Source organism: Geotrypetes seraphini, chromosome 11 (assembly GCF_902459505.1).
Source record: "Geotrypetes seraphini chromosome 11, aGeoSer1.1, whole genome shotgun sequence".
NCBI lineage: Eukaryota > Metazoa > Chordata > Amphibia > Gymnophiona > Dermophiidae > Geotrypetes > Geotrypetes seraphini.
In genome coordinates this window covers 92,237,545-92,251,094 of record NC_047094.1, presented here as the reverse complement: position 1 = coordinate 92,251,094, position 13,550 = coordinate 92,237,545, and the positions used below count along the sequence as shown (strand labels likewise).

General features: G+C 45.7%; 1 protein-coding gene across 3 annotated transcripts in view; it reads right to left on the bottom strand.

Annotated features, from left to right (window-relative positions):
• The window catches only part of RBBP8NL (RBBP8 N-terminal like), a 108,488-nt gene extending 97,082 nt beyond the window's left edge, over positions 1–11,406 (bottom strand). For 2 of the 3 annotated variants that reach the window (XM_033914968.1, XM_033914970.1), the window contains exon 1: positions 11,211–11,406. The gene's annotated coding sequence lies outside the window, so the exon portion shown is untranslated. The remainder of the gene's footprint in view (positions 1–11,210) is intronic. The other variant, XM_033914969.1, reaches the window with a different exon arrangement.
• Between the last annotated feature and the right edge of the window lie 2,144 nt (positions 11,407–13,550).

The window sequence follows — 13,550 nt, the reverse complement described above, 5'->3', positions numbered from 1 at the left end:
CCTTTTTATAGTTACACAACCACATTCAAAGCAGTTTACATATAGGTTCTCAAGCATTTTCCCTATCTGTCCCGGTGGGTTCACAATCTCTGTAATGTACCTGGGGCAGTGGCGGACTGAGTGACCTGCTCAGGTCCTTCTCAACTCAGCTCAGTGACAGTCCTTGGCCACAAACTGCAGCTTCCTTCAGAACTCAGCTAATGTAAACCTGAAACTGGGTCTCTAAGTGCCATTTTTGCATGATGGCTGAGATGACTTCCCTTCAGTTTTTGTGATTTCTGCCTAGGGTGCTGGCTGGTTCAGGTAGTAGAATCCTATCTCTGGCATGGCAGTGCACAGTGCTCACTCGCAGCTGCCAGGGATGGCAGACATACATAGTTATAATTATAGAACCAAAAAACAACTACCGTATTTCCCCCGAAAATAAAACAGTGTCTTATATTAATTTTGGGCCCAAAAAACGCACTAGGTCTTATTTTCGGGATAGGTCTTATTTTTTTCATGTACAATGATCATCTCTCCCTTCCTCTCCTCTACCTTAATTTTTCCTCTTTCCTTTCTCTCCCTCACATGTGCGGCATCTTTCCTCCTCTCTTACCCATCCCCTTGTGCCTTCCCTCTGCAGCATCTTTCTATCCCTCCCTCCCATCATTTTGTGCAGCAGAACCCTTGCCCTGCTTCTATCCCTCTCTTCCATGCAGCTGCAGCAGAACCCTTGAGCAGCCCCCCTCCCGCCACACAGCTGAGCCCCTACTGACCATCCATCTCTCCCTCTCATCCAAACCACGCTGACCATGAGACCTACATACCTCCCTCCACAGACCAGCATCAGCAGCACTCTAAACAGGCTGCTTCGCAGCCTTCTCCCACCAGGGCCTTCTGTGTGCCACGTTGCTGATGACATGAGTGATGCGGCAGAGGGAATGCCCTGGCGGGAGAAGTCCATGAAGCAGCCTGTTTAGAGTGCTGCCAACACTGCTTTGTGGAGGTAGTAGGTCTCGTGGTTGGAGGGTTTGCGGGGTTTGGAGAGGAGGGAGAGATGGAAGGCTCATCGGGGGTTCGGCTGGACAGCGGGGGCAGAGACAGGGGGAGTGGGGCGGAGGGAAGCACTGCTACCAGTGAATGAATTAATATAATGTGACTTCACCAAAAGTGTAATTAAGTGCTCAGGACTTTCTTGGTAAAGAGACTACAAGCGGGATCACGCCCCGAAAGCTGTGCCTTTTGGAGAGTTGATGTCTATGATGAAAGCTTTATTTAATCAAATAAATAATCCACATAAAAATGTCTAAGGCCTGAACCTCTGGGAAACATATGGACCGTGCTGTATACTTTGTTGTCTTTTGCATCCACAATAAAAAAGATTTGAACATAAATATTAGCGATCTCATTTTAATAGTGATGATCTCATTGTACTACATTTGCAAGGCAGAATCGGAGGCTGCTAGGAAGCTCGGGAAAGACCATGGAGAGCCGTTCTGATAATCGGGCAGTAAAATACTGTCACACTAAACCAGCTGGAACTGGTTTAACGACCATCGTTAAAGGCATGATAAGTTTTGAGACTCCGTTCATCAGTCTTTACTGAGGAGGATGTTGAGAATATACTAGCACCAGAAACCATATTTAATGAGGATGATCAGAGCCACTATAGCACATTAGTGTAAGTATAGATGATGTAAAAGAACAAATTGTCAAACTCAAGAACAACATAAGAACATAAGAATAGCCTTACTGGGTCAGACCAATGGTCCATCAAGCCCAGTAGCCCGTTCTCATGGTGGCCAATCTAGGTCACTAGTACCTGGCCAAAGCCCAAGGTGTAGCAATATTCCATGCTACCGATACAGGGCAAGCAGTGACTTCCCCTGTGTCTTTTTCAATAACAGACTATGGACTTTTCCTCCAGGAAATTGTCCAAACCTTTCTTAAAACCAGCTACACTATTCGCTCTTACCACATCCTCTGGCAATGCATTCCAGAGCTTAAGTATTCTCTGAGTGAAAAAAATTTCCTCTCATTGGTTTTAAATGTATTTCGCTATAACTTCATCGAATGTCTCCTAGTCTTTGTAATTTTTGACGGAGTGAAAAATCGATCCACTTGTACCCATTCTACTCCACTCAGGATTTTGCAGACTTCAATCACATCTCTCTCAGCCATCTCTTTTCCAAGCTGAAGAGTCCTAACTGTTTTAATCTTTCCTCATATGAGAGGAGTTCCATCCCCTTTACCTTCTTGGTCACTCTTCTGTGAACCTTTTCTAGCGCCACTATATCTTTCTTGAGATAAGGAGACCAGAATTGAATGCGATACTCCAGATGAGGTCGCACCATGGAGCGATACGTGGGCATTATAACATTCTTAGTCTTGTTAACCATCCCTTTTTAATAATTCCTAGCATCCTATTTGCTTTATTGGCTGCCGCCACACATTGGGCAGAAGATTTCATCGTATTGTCTTCGATGACACCCAGATCCTTTTCTTGGGTGCTAATTCCCAAGATGGATCAGATAGCATTCATCCCAGAGTTCTGAAGGAGTTCAAATATGAAATAAATAACTCCTCCCCCCTTTTATGAAGCTGCGTTAGGCTTTTTTTTTTTTTTATCACCGGCCGCAGTGATATTAGCTCCGACACTCATAGGAATTCTATGAGCATCGGAGCTAATACTGCTCCGGCCGACAATAAAAAAGCCTAATGCGGCTTCATAAAAGGAACCCTTTATACGTATCATTCAAAAGGGCCTTGATATCTGTGGATTGGACAGCTCATCATGGCCTGGTCACAGATGTACTCTCCCATTCTGGATTTTTTTTCTTTTTGGATTGGGCTGAAGTAGGGCTGGCTTAACCATGAGGCATAGCTAGGTGGTTGCCTAAGGCGGAAGCTTCTTTGGGGTAGCAAAGAGCAGCTGAAGTCAAAGTGAAATAATACGTAGGTCCTGACAACCTCAGTGAAGACTCTTACCTACAAGGAGAATTGGTGATTTTCAAATAGCCATTTACCTGGGTAAATGATTTTTGTAAATTGTCCTTATTATGCACAAAAGAAATTTCAATATTAAAGTATATGATGTTTAGTTATGCAGTTTTACAGGATTGTTCAGGAACAGATAATGTTGGGATCATGATGATTGTTGAGTTTAATTATCAATATTTCAGGGGGGCTTTTAGGGGCCTGAAATTAATTTGGGGAGAAGGAATACAAAGCTGAAGTTTTTTTTAATTTAATTTAATTTTATTTCAATCTTTTTATTGAAGAGTAATAGATGGAGAAAAACATTTAGTAACAATTACAGTTCAAAAAAGTCAAGGTTGTAATATATGTACATATCAGGAAGACAAATATAATGTGCTCTTTACATCCTTGCTTTAAGCTTTGTACCTGTGAACACAAATTGATTGATATTATGATATCGGTTGGCATTCAACAAATTCTTCAACATGAAATCAGCATCATTATTGAATTTCACCTTTTGGTGGAATTCACTATGCTTATATAAACGTTTTGAACAACATGCTGCGGATAAATTGCAACATCGACAGAAGACAAAGCTGAAGTGTTGTCTATGGTCCCAAATCCCTTGTGTCAACCCTGGATTGGAAAGCCAAATTAGCTTCACCCAAGGAGACAGGAACGCTGCTCAGCTTCAGCTTCCAGCTCTGTATGCGCTGCCCCCTCCTGACCATTTTGAACATATCGCTTCTCATCCAGCAATAATGTTGGACTGCTGGATTACCGTATTTTCACATAGATAACGCGCACCTGTGTAAAACACGCACACGGGTATAACGCGCAAAAAACACAAATTTATGTACAGAAATTTTTATATACCGCGCACACCCGTATACCGCGCATGCTGCCCGACTCTCCCGTCGCTGCCTGACTCTCCTTTCGCCCGCCCCGACTCTCCTCTGGCCACCCCGACTCTCCTTTCGCCCGCCCGACTCTCCTCTCCACCTTGAAGTCCTGTCCCCACCCTGAAAGCCTGATGCCCCCCCCGACGTCCTATTCACCCCCCCCAGGACCGCTCGCACCCCCACCCCGAAGGACCGCTCGCACGCACCCACACCCCCACCCCGAAGGACCGCTCGCACGCACTCCCATCCGCACCCGCACCCCCACCCTGAAGGACCGCTCGCACCCCCACAGCCTCCCGACCCCCCCATCATGTAGAAGCTCCTACCGGTGTCCTGCTGCTTCCTCTTAGCGGTCCCGACTCCCCGACACGATCGGGGCAAGAGGGAGCTCAAGCCCTCTTGCCCCAGCCAACCGCGGCACCCCCGACACGATCGGGGCAAGAGGGAGCTCAAGCCCTCTTGCCCCCCCGACTCCCCGACACGATCGGGGCAAAAGGGAGCCCAAGCCCTCTTGCCCCGCCGACTCCCCAACTCCCCGACAATATCGGGCCAGGAGGGAGCCCAAGTCCTCCTGGCTCTTGCGAACCCCCCCCCCCCGCTAGTTGTTCGGGCCAGGAGGGAGCCCAAACCCTCCTGGCCACGGCGACCCCCTACCCCCACCCCGCACTACATTACGGGCAGGAGGGATCCCAGGCCCTCCTGCCCTCGACGCAAACCCCACTCCCCCCAACGACCGCCCCCCCCCAAGAACCTCCGACCGCCCCCCCAGCCGACCCGCGACCCCCCTGGCCGACCCCCATGACACCCCCACCCCCTTCCTCGTACCTTTGTATAGTTGGCCGGACAGACGGGAGCCAAACCCGCCTGTCCGGCAGGCAGCCAACGACGGAATGAGGCCGGATTGGCCCATCCGTCCCAAAGCTCCGCCTACTGGTGGGGCCTAAGGCACCTGGGCCAATCAGAATAGGCCCGGGAGCCTTAGGTCCCTCCTGGGGGCGGGGCCTTGGGCACATGGTCGGGTTGAGCCCATGTGCCTCAGACCCCGCCCCCAGGTGGGACCTAAGGCTCCCAGGCCTATTCTGATTGGCCCAGGTGCCTTAGGCCCCACCAGTAGGTGGAGCTTTGGGATGGATGGGCCAATCCGCCCTCATTCCGTTGTTGGCTGCCTGCCGGACAGGCGGGTTTGGCTCCCGTCTGTCCGGCCAACTATACAAAGGTACGGGGAAGGGGGTGGGGGTGTCATGGGGGTCGGCCAGGGGGGTCGCGGGTCGGCTGGGGGAGCGGTCGTTGGGGGGAGGGGGGTTTGCGTCGAGGGCAGGAGGGCCTGGGATCCCTCCTGCCCGTAATGTAGTGCGGGGTGGGGGTAGGGGGGTCACCATGGCCAGGAGGGTTTGGGCTCCCTCCTGGCCCGAACAACTAGCGGGGGGGGGGGGGGGTCGCCAGGGCCAGGAGGACTTGGGCTCCCTCCTGGCCCGATATTGTCGGGGAGTTGGGGAGTCGGCGGGGAAAGAGGGCTTGGGCTCCCTTTTGCCCCGATCGTGTCGGGGAGTCGGGGGGGCAAGAGGGCTTGAGCTCCCTCTTGCCCCGATTGTGTCGGGGGTGCCGCGGTTGGCTGGGGCAAGAGGGCTTGAGCTCCCTCTTGCCCCGATCGTGTCGGGACCGCCAAGAGGAAGCAGCAGGACACCGGTAGGAGCTTCTACATGATGGGGGGGGGGTCGGGAGGCTGTGGGGGTGCGAGCGGTCCTTCAGGGTGGGGGTGTGGGTGCGGGTGGGAGTGCGTGCGAGCGGTCCTTCGGGGTGGGGGTGCGGGTGCGTGCGAGCGGTCCTTCGGGGTGGGGGTGCGAGCGGTCCTGCGGGGGGGGGGTGTGAATCAGACGTGGGGGGGAACTATGTAAAAAAATTTTTGTACAACGCGCTCACGCGTATAACGCGCAAGGGTGTGCGCGGTACGTAAAAACCACGTATAACGCGCGCGTTATATGCGAGAAAATACGGTAATCCTGTACTAAATGAAAACAACTGTGCTGCAGCTAAAATATAAAACCACTCTTCGGACTTTTGGCATGGGGTTGTGGTATTGTGTTCTATGATTGCATCATGTATAAGTGCCTATATACAATTGGCATGGTGGCAAATTGCCAATGGCCCTGTTTGTGATGCCAGTGTTTAATCAGGAAGGAGTGTAACCTGCATGGAGTGGCAGGTGCGGCTCTGGCCACCTGGTTGGGCAGATTGGATGAACTACGCAGGCTTTTATCTGCTGTCATTTGCTATGTTAATATTCCTGCCCTGTATGAATTCAGTTCTGAATCCAGAAAATGGTGCCCCAAGCCTGAAAATGTTTTGTAATCTAAAGAGTTATGAAGAATATATGGTTGTTATAGGGGAAAGCACCCTTCAGGGATTCAAGAAAAGGTTGGATAAGTTCCTGCTGGAACAGAACACACGCAGGTAAGGCTAGACTCAAATAGGGCAGCGGTAAATCTTGTGTTCTTATGTACGTTTGTTTTGTTTCTTGATATACTACCTTTCAAACTAACAGAAATCACTCCCTGATGTACAGTAACAAAACCTGATGTAAACTGGTTGTGAAGACTAAATACGAATATTAACAGTATGGGTATAGCTAGTGTGGAGTGAGTTAAGGGGGTAGAAAGGTTTTGAAAACGTAAGGAAGTGAGGCAAAAGAAGAGGGTGCAGTGCACCGATAACACTGACAAAGTGCCAGGTTGCCAAAGGAATATACACTGTTTTTCAAGATTACCATAATGAATATGCATGAGATTTATTTAAAAATGTATATTCCGCATATCCAACAATTCTGTGCGGATTACAAAATAACATACAGTGCATAATAAAAATATTACAAAAACACATCAATGCAGCAAAACATAAAAATCAAATCAACAGAACCCATGCTGTCCCCAAAAACATCGCCTTCAACACCGAAGAAAAAAAATATCTATGACACAGGCTAAAAAAACAGCATCTGAAAGAGCCGCTTCAAACCTTAAAAGTGTGTGCAAACAACACAGTCTTTAACCCCTTCTTAAACTGCAACACACTTGTAGCGTGCCTCAATTCCAACGATAGCATATTACAGCAAGTTGGCCCCTGTACTGAAAACATGGTTTTACGAAACCCTGCCAACCTCAGTTTACTCAAAGGAGGGACCTCCAAAGTTTCAAGTTTCAAGTTTAATAAAAATTTGATTTGATCGCAAAATCGTAATTCAATGCGATTTACAAATAATAATAAAATTAGGGTAAAAAGAAAAGCACATTAATCAAACCAGACGGTTAAAACAACTTTAGACCAACCAAACACAGAAGGTAAAAAATAAAAATTAAAGGGTTAAATACAATTTATAAACAAATAAAAAGGGCAGGGTAATGAAACAATAGGATGGGGAAAAGGTTACCTGCTCAATTTTCACCTATCAGCGTTACTAGTACTCTAACACGCTTCCTGAATATATAAAATTTGCATAACTTAGTTAAAAGCATCCTTAAAAAAGCCAGCTTTCCAGGAGACTTTTAAACTTACTAAGTAAATTTTTTTTCCCTTATATTGATTGGGAGCGAATTCCAGATTTGAGGGGCCGTGGAATGGAGGTTCAGCCTTGGCTGATATACATAAAACAATGATTGCAGCGTCTTTGGACAGTCATCATTCAAAAGTTTAACGATTATGCATAAAACCTCAAATTCAATACGCACATGACTTGGTAGCTGATGTAATTCCCTCAGGACTGGAGTGATATGCTCACATCTCGAAACATGAGCAATAACACGCGTAGCAGCATTCTGAGCAAGTTGTAGAACCTTAACAACATACAACCCATTACAGTAATCAAGAACTGGAGTCAACATCATCACAATCGTAGTTCTAAAATTCTCAGCAGGCAGAAAGTCTCTCAATTGGCGCAGCAGTCTTAATTTAAAGAAAGCATGTGACACCACAGATTTTATTTGCGGCTTAAATGATAATGTTGAGTCCAGTATGATGCCTAGATAGCTACACTGCTGAAGAAATGGAACTTCCACATTACCCAAAACCACCACAGAGGGAAATGGCTTTCCCGTCCAATACTCAAAAATCTCTGTTTTTGCCATATTCAACTTCTGTTGATTTTCATACATCCAGTCCTGAATGACCTCAAAACAATTATGAAGACACAACAAAGCTTCAGCCATAGAATTGTTTATAGGAATCAAGAACTGAATGTCATCAGCATAAAGGTAATACCATATCCCCAGATCCCTCAATTTTTTACACAACGGTAGCATGTAGATGTTGAACAAAACTGCAGACAGAGCTGACCCTTGCGGAACATCACACCTCAAAGATGACCAATTCTATTTCTCCTATCCAGATTCAACACATAACATCCTGTTTTCCAAAAATGAACGAAACCATTCCAGAACTACTCCTCTAATACCTAAAGCATGCAGCCTTGACAACAAAATATGGAGGTTTACGGTGTCATAAGCCGCAGAAACATCAAGCAAGATCATGAAGTAGGAAACCCCTACTACCCTATATGGATTTACATATACTGGGTCTCCAGTCTATGCAGATCTATCTTAGACATATTTGTATGAATGTTCTGAAAACTCAGGCAGATCAGGTGGGTCTTCAGGATGAAGTCAGGAAACCAGTCAAGCTTAGGAGTTGCCTAGCCACAAATTGGTCTGAATTTTTTCAGGATGTTCACAGTGAGGCAGAGTGCATGTCAATTTATAGCATGCACATATATTAGCGATATCCTGAAAGTCAGACCAGTATGCTGCTCCTGAGGACTGAAATTGACCTCCTCATGTTGGGGAGGGTCTAGGGGTCCGGATTTTCCAGATGGAAAATCTGGTAACCCTAGTCCAGGGGGGTACACCCAGACAATCAAGTTTTCAGGATCCATGATGTACTGTATATGATGCATGATATAGATTTCCATACCAAGGAGGCAGTGCATGCAACGCTATCTCATGTATATTCATTGTGGATATCCTGAAAACCAGACTGGCTGGCTTCGCTTCGCGAACTGGGTTGAAAAGCCCTGCTCTAGTGGCCATTTCAGCCCTTGTCATCTTTCTTCTCTCATGTCTTACCACAGAGCTCTGTAATAATCCATATAGCTACCTAAACCTAAGTCGCTTAAAATCGATGATGTCAACATACAATTTCAGGATTGTGGTTCAGACGATAGTCTTATCTAAGTTAGACTACTGCAATGCCATAATGCAATGCAATGTTGGGGGTTCCAACAGTTCAGTGCAAAGCTTTACAAATGGTCCAAAATGCGTCTGCAAGGCTAATTTGTGGAGTTAGAAAATTTGACCATATAACACCTTGGTTGAAGAAATTGCACTGGTTACCTGTGCGATTACGCATCATTTTCAAAACATTAACTTTCATATTTAAAATCATTTACAATGGGATCCCTTGGTATCTTTCACAGACCGCTTGGAACTTTGTGATCTGAGGATGCAATGCAATTGACTCTGACAGATTTCTCAAAAATACATTATGAGAACACAAGAACATCTGGCATTTCTATCATGGAGGTAACACTGTGGAACAAATTAACTGGACCGCTAAGAGCGTTATCGGATATTCAGAAGTTTTTTAAAAATTCTTAAAACTACATTATTTTTAGAAACATTTCAATATTGCTGAAACGTTGAATGCTGGTTTTAAGATGAACTGTACTGTGAAGATCTATTTAAGATGCGATTATTCATCTGTAACCCAAGATGTTTGTAAAAGTCTTCTTTGTTATATTCTGTGCATGTTATTATTGTAATGCCGCCTAGATATAGGCGGTTGATAAAATTTTTAAATAAATAAGTAATGAGGCTGATGCTAGAACATCTGGTGCCCCTATGCTCAGCAGTGTTAGGGCTGTATGAGTAGCTTGGCTGCCTAGGGAACCTGTGTCACAGGATAGGGAATGAAATGGAGAAAAGGGTGCCACTGGACCAGGGGTGAGGCCCCCATCCTCAAAAGTTTGCCCAGGGCCCCATAGGTAGTTAAAGTGGTCCTGGGCAGGAAGGAAGAAATTGTAGAAAAGCCTTGAACAGTGCTCAGAGATTACACCACAGTTCCTACTCCTTAGATTCCGGTTTGGAAGGCTATATTGCTGGCTTGAGAGAATTAGTGATAAGATAGGAATAGATGGAGGACAAAAAGAAGGAAGGTGAAAAAAAGGGATCAGGGGACAATAAGAGGAGGGCTGTGATGTATAGAAATGACACTTTGGCTTGCCTCCCCTGTGTCCCCCCCCCCTCAATACTTTTGTCTAGAGACAGCACTATTGAGGTGGGGATAGGGTTTTGAAGAACAATTTAAGCATTTTAAAGGACAGGTCTGTGATGTGCAATTTTTCCCCAGATGTTTCATGCTCCAGTCTCTTAAGGCCACAGGTAGGTTGGGATTTTAGGAGATCCTCAATAATAATGAGATTTTTTTCTGAAAACCAGAACCTGGCACAGCCAGACACATTCTTATCTGAACTACCACAACCAGGCAAAGGAGAACCCAGACACCATTCACGCACCTCCCAATCAGAGGCGTCAAATGCAAACAAATGTACGATGGCCTACTGGCCATGCAGGCAGCGAAACTAGACCACCAACTCTCCAATCTACTGATCACGACTTTCAGAAAAGAAATAAAAACCCTGCTATTCAAGAAATCCATCAAGACAAATTAATACCGCAGGAAGCATTTCAATCCCCCGAAGTAACACTTCTGGAAATATCCAGATAACCTCTTATGTAATCCGCCTTGAACCGCAAGGTAATGGTGGAATAAAAGTCACTAATGTAATGTAATGGAAGTTCCTGGAAGGGGGACAAAATTTCCTGAGATCCCACTAAACCTTTCTGCTGAACAGAGCTCTGATGTGTGTGTGTACACCCCCTACTCCTTTGTCTATCAGAGGTAGATTTATAAGCTATAGAAAACACGGAGGAGGATGTCAGTCAGAAATGGCTGAACACCTTGAATTAGCAAGAGGACCTGATGGAGATGAAACACTAGTCTAAGGAAGGAGCAGTTTACAGCAAACAGAGCTCAGGTGAATCTACTGCAGGTACAAAGCAGAAATATATTCATTCAAGCCCAAAAGGCTTACAGCTTGCAGGACACCCTCTTAGCCATACATGCAGGAAATTAGAACATTAAAACCCTCGGAATTCAACATTTTATCTTTCACTTTAAGAGTTCACTAATCACCCGCTCTGAGCTCAGCTTTGCACAGCCCAATGTCCACTGTCTGCCGGTAACCCTCTTGGCACAGATTCAATTGGAAGATAAATGTTACCGCAACAGAGCACAATTACTTACAGAATTTTCTGCCTTCTCTCATTTTATGACAACGTTTAGCATGAAACAAATCTTTGCCAGCACCCAGGAAGGATCGAAACGAACAGAATGCAAACCTGCAGAGACAATAAGGCATCTTTTCCCCCTTTGCCAAACCAGCTATGCAGGTTTAAATTTCTTCAACCCAGAAGCAGAAATGTGGCAAATTGTATACAAAGCAGCCAAACCAGTTCAACTGTGTTACACCAAAGTGGTAAAACCGGTAGAGTATAAACCAGCAGAAATGGAATTGTTCCCTGGCAGTTTGAGAAGAACGGACTGGAGCGCTCTGTCCCTCCTGATCCATTAGGCCAGGTTCTTAGGCACCAAAGCGAGCCTTGCACTTATAGGGAAACATAATTAGGTTTTTTAAAATTTCTTTTTTTAAATATTAAAGCTCTGTCTATAGCTGCCTCTGCATTTCTGCTTCCTCACATTAAACTACGGGGATTAGCAACAGAAACAGCATATAATCAGCTCATTTACACTGTATTTCTAATTGTTCTGGTCAAATGTGGAATAGCCTGGGCTGACTTTCTCGTGCCCTAAAACTTAGATCATCATTCTTTTCCAGGACTGACTTAAATTCCAACAAATCAATGGAAATGATGTGACTCCTTGGAGCGGCTGGGGCACGGGCAATGTGTCTGGGAGGGAATGCATGGATGGGAGAACATCGCAGGGGAGGAGACATAGGCATCCTGGGACTGTCTGCCAAGTCTCTTCCCTGAAGAAGCCCTTTCTGGAAACGTCAATCGCTCCTCCTAAACTTACTTGCTCCACTTCATCACTGACGCTGAAACCGTGGATTGAAGACAAAGTTTTATTTTATTTTTCTTTCCAGCTTATGATTTATCTTTAATCTTATCTATTGTTTTGCCTTTTGTCTTTGTTTTGTTCTATTTCTATCATTTAAATTTCTCCAGAATTCTACTGTTCAACGGCTCCCCCTTCTGCTTCTATTCCTTTCTCTCCTCTCTTCTACCTTCCAAAGTATTTAGATCAATGCTGTCTTGTTAAAATGTTTATTTTATTTTTATTTTTCCTCTAACTCTACTTTTCACTTCTCTATTACCCTCCAGGTACTTTAGTTAGATTGTGAGCCTTCGGGACAGTAAGGGAATTTTTCAATTACCTTTCTTATTTCTAATCTTAATGTATATTTTCTGTAAACCGCTTAGAACCTAACGGATGTAGCGGTATATAAGAAATAAATTACATTACATTACATTACATTACCCTTTTTGATCTCAATGCCTTTTACAGGGAAGCTGGACTGGTTCTACGTCCTTTTTCCCCTCTTACCTTTGTCATGGCTAGTTATTCTCTGCCTGGGTGCTACAAGTTACAATTTATCTAAAATGCTGGTCTGTCTACTACCTGCTTAGAAATCAACTCACACTGGTATGGGTATATATGAAAGAGCTTTTCCTGTTATGGGTGGGATTCTCTAAAGTTGCGTGCCCAAATTTCCAACTAGAGGCAAATTTGGGCATGCAAGTTATAGAACAGTGCTAGTTGTGTACCTAACTTGTTAACCCCCATTTTATGACACCACATTAGTGTTTTTTATCGTTGGCCACGGCGGTAATAGTTCTGATGCTCAGACCCGGTATAGATTTTTTTTTTTAATTTTAAGGCAATCGTTTTAATGGAGCCTGTGGTTTTAACCCACTTAAGCCCGCGGGTTAAAACCATGGGCTTGCAGTGCAGGGAAGGGAGGCAGGCAGACAGCGTGATTGGGACAGACAGGCTGCGTGTTTGGGGCAGGAAGGCAGGCGCGTTCGGGGCAGGCAGGCAGGCAGCGTGTTCGGGGCAGGCAGGCAGGTGCGTTCGGGGCTGCAGGATAGGGGCTGACAGGGCAGAGAGCAGGGCGGCAGAAGGCGCAGGGCAGCCGGAAAGGGTTTCAGCGACTGGTCCTCAGGAGTCGCTTTTTTTTGATCGGCCAGCCTAGTCGGTGTTGCAGGGTTTTGTTTAGTGAATCGCGTCCCTGCCTACTTTGCATGCCATTGCCCTTATTTGCATGCGCGGATCGGAGGATGGTCGGAAGAGAGGTAAGTGAATTGGGCCGGGGTCGCTTGGGGGGTCGCAAACCGATCGATACACGATCGGTTTGCTTTGTGAATCTAGCCCTATATTATAAACCTAGGGTCTGATATTAAGTAGCGGACAGAGCTATTCTCAGATATTCAACACTGGGACCTGCGCAGGGTTTGGCTTTGACTATCTGGCTATTTAAAAGCCAGCTAGCGCATAGCTACTTAAGTTGCTATTCAGCACTTAAGCGGCCATAGGCTAATGCAGTGGTTCCCAAACCTGTCC